Raw genomic sequence first — 7394 nt, 5'->3', positions numbered from 1 at the left:
CTCTCCACACAGTTCCCATGAATGTAAAGTGGGGCCGGGTCTGCTCTGCCCTTCCTGAAGTCCAAGATAAGTTCTTTAGTTTTCGTGGTGTTCAGTTGGAGGTTGTTAACTGTACACCACTCAGTCAGTCTGTTGATCTCTGTAGTCCGACTCATCCCCCCTTGAGATGAGTCCAACCACTGTGGTGTCATCTGTGAACTTTATGATGGTGTTTGAGAGATGGGTAGGGGAGCAGTCGGATGTGTAGAGCGTAAACAGGAGGGGACTCAAAACACATCCTTGTGGAGACCCGGTGCTGAGTGTGATGGTGCTGGACAGGTGGGGGCCGAGTCTGACAGACTGTGGTCTATTTGTCACTTAAGCTCACTGCTGGGTTTGCCAGCTGAATTCAAAAGGTATAACCAGGTGTTGTGTGAGATGTTTGGCTGATTTCCCAAAACTTGGTTTCTATAAAGTTGGTATAAAAGCTGGAATTCAGTGAGTCAATCTAACCAGCATCATCATACCCATCATGAACTTCCCTTGTTGTCTATGTAAATTTTGTGCACAGATAATTGTGTCATTAATTAAGCAAAAATATGCCATATGATTCTTGTTTTCAGCACTTTTGACTGAGAGGCAGTTAATGAAGAGTGGTCAGGCTTTAAAAACTTTGCAACCCTTAAATAAATGAAGGACTCAATCTAAAATGTTTCTTCTTTTAATCAGTTGAATTATAAAAAGATTGCAAAAGGATCAAATTTTACATTTACTTAGGTTCTATTTACATTTTATGAAATATTTGAATGTAATACACCAAAATAAATCAGAAAGGAAGAAATCAGTTAATACAACACTTTAGTCATTGTTTAGTGTATCTTAAAATACAACAGCATTTATAGGATAGATGTGATCATGACACAGGTGGACAATATGCTACTTAAGTCATCCTTCCACCCATATAATACCTTCTGGAGCCATAATGCCTGTTGAAGGAAGCTGCCGGAGCTGCTCAGAGGAATTACAGAGCCCTTCAAAGGGGTGCAGCTAACAATCAAACAATGCATTCATAAATATTTTCACAACATGGAGTCTGGATAGTAGTGTGTTGTTTTTGTTTTTTTGCTTGTTTGTTTGTTTGTTGGGGAGAGGGGGGGTGTTGTTTTTAATTGCACAAGTCTTGAACAATTTAGACGTTGGCTAATCAAAACTGCTTACTCTGACAGGAGCTCATATTTGTTGGTATAAACATGTAACATTAATAGAAAAACAAAGTATTCTCTATTTCCTGTGACTTTCATCTGTAAAGCATACAGTTTATTGCATGCAATAGCTACTGTTTTATAAAATAAATCTGATTAGTAACATCGAATGTTGCTACTGTAGGTCGTTTAACACAGTGGGTTTTGAAGTTTGCCAATTCATGGTTTTCATCAGTTTTTGGTCTACTGTTGCATATTTTCAGGTACTTTGACACATTGGCATCTGCTGTGATGCTTACACCTATGACTAAGTCTTACAGGTGTTAGCTTTATTTTGACATTCAATTCAATTCAATTCAATTTTATTTATATAGCGCCAAATCACAACATAAGTCGCCTCAAGGCGCTTCATAGATACAGAGAAAAAACCCAACAATCATATGACCCCTTATGAGCAAGCACTTTGGCAACAGTGGGAAGGAAAAACTCCCTTTTAACAGGAAGAAACCTCCGGCAGAACCAGGCTCAGGGAGGGGCGGCCATCTGCTGCGACCGGTTGGGGTGAGTGAAGGAAGACAGGATAAAAGACATGCTGTGGAAGAGAGACAGAGGTTAATAACAGATATGATTTAATGCAGAGAGGTCTGTTAACACATAGTGAGTGAGAAAGGTGACTGGAAAGGAAAAACTCAATGCATCATGGGAATCCCCCGGCAGCCTATGTCTATTGCAGCATAACTAAGGGAGGATTCAGGGTCACCTGGTCCAGCCCTAACTATATGCTTTAGCAAAAAGGAAAGTTTGAAGCCTAATCTTAAAAGTAGAGATAGTGTCTGTCTCCCGAATCCAAACTGGAAGCTGGTTCCATAGAAGAGGGGCCTGAAAACTGAAGGCTCTGCCTCCAATTCTACTTTTAAATACTCTAGGAACAACAAGTAGGCCTGCAGAGCAAGAGCGAAGTGCTCTAATAGGGTGATATGGTACTACAAGGTCATTGAGATAAGATGGGGCCTGATTATTTAAGACCTTGTATGTGAGGAGCAGGATTTTGAATTCAATTCTGGATTTAACAGGAAGCCAATGAAGGGAAGCCAAAACAGGAGAAATATGCTCTCTCTTTCTAGTCCCTGTCAGTACTCTTGCTGCAGCGTTTTGGATTAGCTGAAGGCTTTTCAGTGGGTTTTTTGGACATCCTGATAATAATGAATTACAGTAGTCCAGCCTGGAAGTAATAAATGCATGAACTAGTTTTTCAGCGTCACTCTGAGACAGGATATTTCTAATTTTAGAGATGTTGCGCAAATGGAAGAACGCAGTCTTACATATTTGTTTAATATGTGCATTGAAGGACATGTCCTGGTCAAAAATGACTCCAAGGTTCCTCACAGCGTTACTGGAGGCTAAGGCAATGCCATCCAGAGTAAGAATCTGCTTAGATACCATATTTCTAGGCTTTTCAGGGCCGAGTACAATAACCTCAGTTTTATCTGAATTAAGAAGCAGAAAGTTAGCGGCCATCCAGGTCTTTATGTCTTTAAGACATTCCTGCAGTTTAACTCATTGGTGTGTGTTATCTGGCTTCATGGACAGATAGAGCTGGGTGTCATCTGCATAGCAGTGAAAATGTATGCTATGTCTTCTAATGATACTGCCTAAGGGAAGCATGTATAATGTAAACAGAATTGGTCCTAGCACTGAACCCTGTGGAACTCCATAATTAACCTCAGTGTGTGAAGAGGACTCTCCATTTACATGCACAAACTGGAGTCTATTAGATAGATATGATACAAACCACTGCAGTGCAGTACCTGTAATATCAAGATAGTTTACAGAGTTTAATTGCAGAGAAATAATCAATTCATTTTAACCTCCTAGGACCTGTCGTCCGCATTTGTGGACATCACATTTTGGGACGTCTAGACCAAAATACTTAATTTTTCTCTACAAGGTCCTGATATTCACTTACGAGGACGTTATACTGCCACTGTTCTATCAAAAGTTGAAACAAATGTCCTCATATGTGGATCTCATTTTTCTCATAAACAAAAACTAGGTTAAAAAAAACAAAATAAAAGGGGTAATTCTTTGTTTTTACACTCTTTAGGTCCCAATCAACCCAGATAGCAAAGTAAAATTAAAAATGAATGCCATGAAAGAGTTTGGGTCTTAGGAGGTTAAGCATGTCTTTTTTTTTCAAGCAGAAAACCCATGGGTTTAAGAGGTTAACAAGAACATGCTGCTAAACATGTCCTTCCGGGTCTGATTGGGGATGAGACCTGAGAAAACTACAGTCTGGCATTGTTTTGACAATACCGATCGAGTATAAATTTTTGTGACCTCCATATGACGTAACCAGATGTCATTACTGCTAATGTGAATTATTATTAGTTGCGATGTCATTGCTGCAGATCCTAATGGTGTGGATTAGTGAGTCAATGTCTTGTTCAGTCCTGGCATACACCCTGATGTCATCCATGCAGAGGGGGTGGCTTATAATTGCACCATTTCCGTAGTCGGTATAGGTAGGCAGTCTTGTTAATGATCTGCCTGACGGGGTTAAGGTCTATGTAGAATTTTCATTTTACAAAATCTACATTTATCCTTCGATAGCATAATGATGGTATCTGAGATTAACAACCACTTTCATTAGGTAGGTAACTCACCAGTTTTATTAAACCATCGTTTTGTGCACACTGTATTTGCTTAGCGCCCTCGTCTTGGGTCCACTTACTCTGCTTATCCATCACGAGTTTGTCCATCTATATCTAGAAGTCCCACAGTATCTTAGCTCAGGCATTCTCAACCCTGGAGGGCTTATCCCATTTTGACATCAGCACTTCATCAACAAAGATGATGTGCTAGTCATCATCTTTGACTAGCACAGATCTTCCTGCACACTACGCCAGCCACTTGGTTAAGGCGTCCCATGTATGCCCTGTCTGCTGCATCTTGCACCCTGTCTCTATTGATTTTGTGGTTACAGCTCATTCCTGGTGGCCATGATTGGTGCCTATGTGCTGTCTATCAGTCAAGCTTTGTGCACCCATTGGTAGGATTTCTCGATGTAAGCCACTTCTTCTATCTGCCAGTGGTGCATACCGTGTTGGCGCCTGTGCTTCCATGATTGCTCTTCTTCTTTCTCAGGTTTCTGCTGTCTGAGGTATTCACTAAGGACATGATCAGTTGGGGCCATCTTCCCAATGTTCTCATGGATCTTTGTTTCATCCTCAATAGGGGTTCTGACACTCATTAGCCCCAGCCTCCTTCCTTGTGCTTAGCATACAGTCTTGGTATGCTTTGGTGTGATTTGGAGTGATGCACTCCATGCATGGTAGGGAACTTCCTTGTCTTGATGTCAGGGGCTTCCATCTCCTCCTTTGGCCAGCTTAGTATCCAGGCAGATCTTGTTCATCCCATTCACCTGACTCCTCAAGACTTCCCTTACCCTCTCCAGATATTTGGTGGTTGCAGCTTTGCCTCTTCATAGTCCCATTTGCCTGTGGGGTTTCCAGTCACTTGTAGCTGTCCTCAATATCTGCAATGTTGCCTTCTGGCAGTGCAATCCCCCCACTTCTGACTACCTTCCCTCTCTTTGTTAACATCCAACTACACTCCTCTAGTCCGAATGACATTCCAAAGTCTTTGCTGTAGATCCTAGTAGTGTGGATCAGTGAGTTGATGTCTTGTTCACTCCTGGCATACAACTTGATGTCATCCATAGCCACTCTTGTTAATGATCTAGCTTCTCCATCATCAAATCCCGAAGTTGATGGGAACTTGTGGAACTGGCTTGAAGCTGGCCTCTAGTGTTGCTTGCCACATCTTCATTGGATTCCTGATTAAATGAAGGCTCTTAGGGTCTTGTACAGTTATATGAGGCAATAATGATATTTGTGTGAGGCAGGCATTTAGATAAAAGCTAGGACAGGGGGGGCAATCTCAGTCCACGATGGCCGGTGTCCCTGCAGGTTGTAGATGTGTCCTCGAACCAACACAGCTGATTTAAATGGCTAAATTAGCTCCTCAACATGTCCTGAAGTTCTCCAGAGGCCTGGTAACGAACTAATCATGTGATTCAGGTGTGTTGACCCAAGGTGAGATCTAGAACCTGCAGGGACACCGGCCCTCGTGGACTGAGATTGCCCACCCCTGAGCTAGGAGAATACAATATCAGTAGGTGATATTGAGAAATCCCCCCCAGTGGCTGGACAGAACTGGACTGAAAAACAGCCCAGAGGCACTAATCATGGCTCTAAGCAGAACATCCATATTTTCTACAAGATCCATACTGCAAAGCTCTTTACCTTAAAATATGAAGTCCCTTAAGGTGACTGTTTTTGTGATAAAGTCATCAACATTTCTTTCAATAAAAAAACAATATTTTCAGTAAATAAATGTTTGGCCTTGAGTTTCATCGTTTTGTGTCTTTGATTTTCCATCTTGTTTTATTAAAGCTTATTTCTACATGTAATCTCAGCGGAATTTAATATATTTTTACTTTGAAAACAACTTAGAAGTACCTTTGACTGAATAGTTTGTTTCTGACACAGCGTTTTTTTTCTTTAAAAATTTCCAAAGCAAGACTCAAGGTTATGTGGTCTTTATAACACGACAGCGTTCAGGGATTTGTTCATTGAATATAAGTTTGACATGTTGACTATGCAGGAATAGCACGCTTCAAGGTTACACTGGCAATATTGTGTTATTGAAATTGGTAGTTACTGAAGGTGAAAAATTCTCCATTACACTTTTAATCCCACTGTGTCAGCAGTCGCCTACTTGTGTGAGGATCAGAGTGGTGGAAGAGAGTCTTGTAGCTGCAGATGCATTGATAGAACAGATGTAATTCAAACCACTGTACCCACCACCTATTGCTCTGCGTTCTTCTTACTCTTAGGGATATAAGGCAGTGTTTATTACACAATATCTTTGTGTAGGAAACTATAGGAGCCTTTATTGGGCTACCAAAACAGATCACTGACACCTCCGTATAAAAGTCAAAATGTCTGTAAAATAAAGGAGTTAGTTGTAGCACTTAACATCAAGAAAACTATAATGATGCTATTTGATATAGATATGCATCCAGAAAGTGTTCACATCATCCATATTTTGTGATTCTGCACACAATACCCCATGCTGACAGAGTGAAAAGGGTTTGCTGGAAATTCTTGTAAATTTATTAAACATAAAAACAAAAAATACATAGATGAGTTTTCAAAGCCTTTGCCATAAAATTGAGCTCTGGTGCAGCCTGTTTTCACTGATCACCTGTCATCTTTGTCTACAACTTGATTGGAGTCCACATTTGGTAAATTCAGCTGACTGGATATGATTTGGTCCCATAGTAGACAGTGCATGTCATACAAATGTACAATGACTTATCTGCAGGTCTCTGAGACAGAATTATATTGATGCACAGATCTGAGAAATGTACAGAAAATTTTCTGGTTTCAATGACTTTTTGTAAATGTTCTCAAAATCACACATTGCACAAGCGTATTGGTAACCAAGTGTGAAAAAGAAATCTTCCCTGTAAAAGTTACATGTAACAGAATAATAAACAAACTAAATCCAATCTATCCCTTCATTATATCTAGACGTGTCTAGGTTGGGGTGTGACTTATCTAAAAATAGCTCAACATTGAGAAGCAGGTGAATGGGATTAATGAGCTTCTGAGAACAGAACATACTTATAATTGCAGCTCAGTTTTATTCATAGTGATTTATTAAAAGAAAAGGAGGGGGATCCTTGTCTAGCTCGTCTCATTTCAGTGGAAGCTTCTTTTATTCCATAAAGAATAAAAACATATATAAAAACAGAGGGGCTGTCCTCTTTCTTCCTTAAAAAAACGTAGATAAGAAGCAGACGTTGAAAGGTAATATGAGCTGTAAAATTTCAAACGCATCCCACACTACCAAAATTTGCATATTTTGCATTTCCATGTATGACAGTAAAAAACTGAAGATATTCACAAGAAAAAAACTAAACTCATTACACACTGTTGTGTGGCCTTAATTATATTTGAAAGCTTTCAGTTATTCAGCAGCACAGTGGCGGTTACCACTGAGTGGAAAAAGATGTACCACCTTTCACAACTGGGATAAGGTCAAGAACTGTCAACCAAACTGCTTTACAACTACATGTCCAATGAAAATCTGAAAAAGTGTTCAACTTTCTTAACATGTCAGTTTGAATACAATTTGGTGCCATTT

Source organism: Pundamilia nyererei, unplaced genomic scaffold (genome assembly GCF_000239375.1).
Source record: "Pundamilia nyererei isolate P.nyererei 1_Seehausen unplaced genomic scaffold, PunNye1.0 scaffold00284, whole genome shotgun sequence".
Classification (NCBI taxonomy): Eukaryota; Metazoa; Chordata; class Actinopteri; order Cichliformes; family Cichlidae; genus Pundamilia; species Pundamilia nyererei.
Note: the sequence above shows the minus strand (reverse complement) of the source record.